This window comes from Penaeus monodon, chromosome 25, assembly GCF_015228065.2.
Source record: "Penaeus monodon isolate SGIC_2016 chromosome 25, NSTDA_Pmon_1, whole genome shotgun sequence".
Taxonomy (NCBI): domain Eukaryota; kingdom Metazoa; phylum Arthropoda; class Malacostraca; order Decapoda; family Penaeidae; genus Penaeus; species Penaeus monodon.
In genome coordinates, this window is record NC_051410.1 from 13452543 (window position 1) to 13453167 (window position 625).

Below are 625 nucleotides of genomic sequence, written 5' to 3' on the forward strand. Positions count from 1 at the left end.
TCTGCTTTCCCAAACAGCAGCATAAATTTAATCCATTTAGGGTACATCCCAAAACACGGCCGCTATCACACACACGCGTGCGGCCCGACAGGAGATTGATGCGTGAGTGGAAGCAACGCCGCCAAACTGCACCTGATGAAGAGCGTAATGAAAATGAATAATTCAGGCGCAGAAGAGAAGGAAACCTTTTATACTCATCCACTCAGCGCGAGACACGGCCGATGGAGGTGTGGAAAGCCCCTTGATGCCCTGATGGAGTGCATTCGTCTTGCCACTTGCAATGGGATCCCACTCTTTCCCCACAGCCACGGCGACGCCCCGTAAAAAAATCTTAGGAGTCTTACTTCCACGTTTTGGAATGCATTGCTGGTGCATACATTTACCGTTACTATACTTATAAGCGCTGCAATGTGGATTATAAGTACAATTACTAGGAAGTTGAGGGATAAACATTCCAGCATTTTTTTTCTCATTAAACTTATCAAATGTAGAAACCCAAAACAAAATCCCTTTGTAGTTTAAAGGGAATATAAAAATGTAATATTAAGAACCCCATTTTTAATAAATAATTGGAACCAAAGAACATTTTAAAAAACACCAAACAAAAACCCACAAAATTTATACA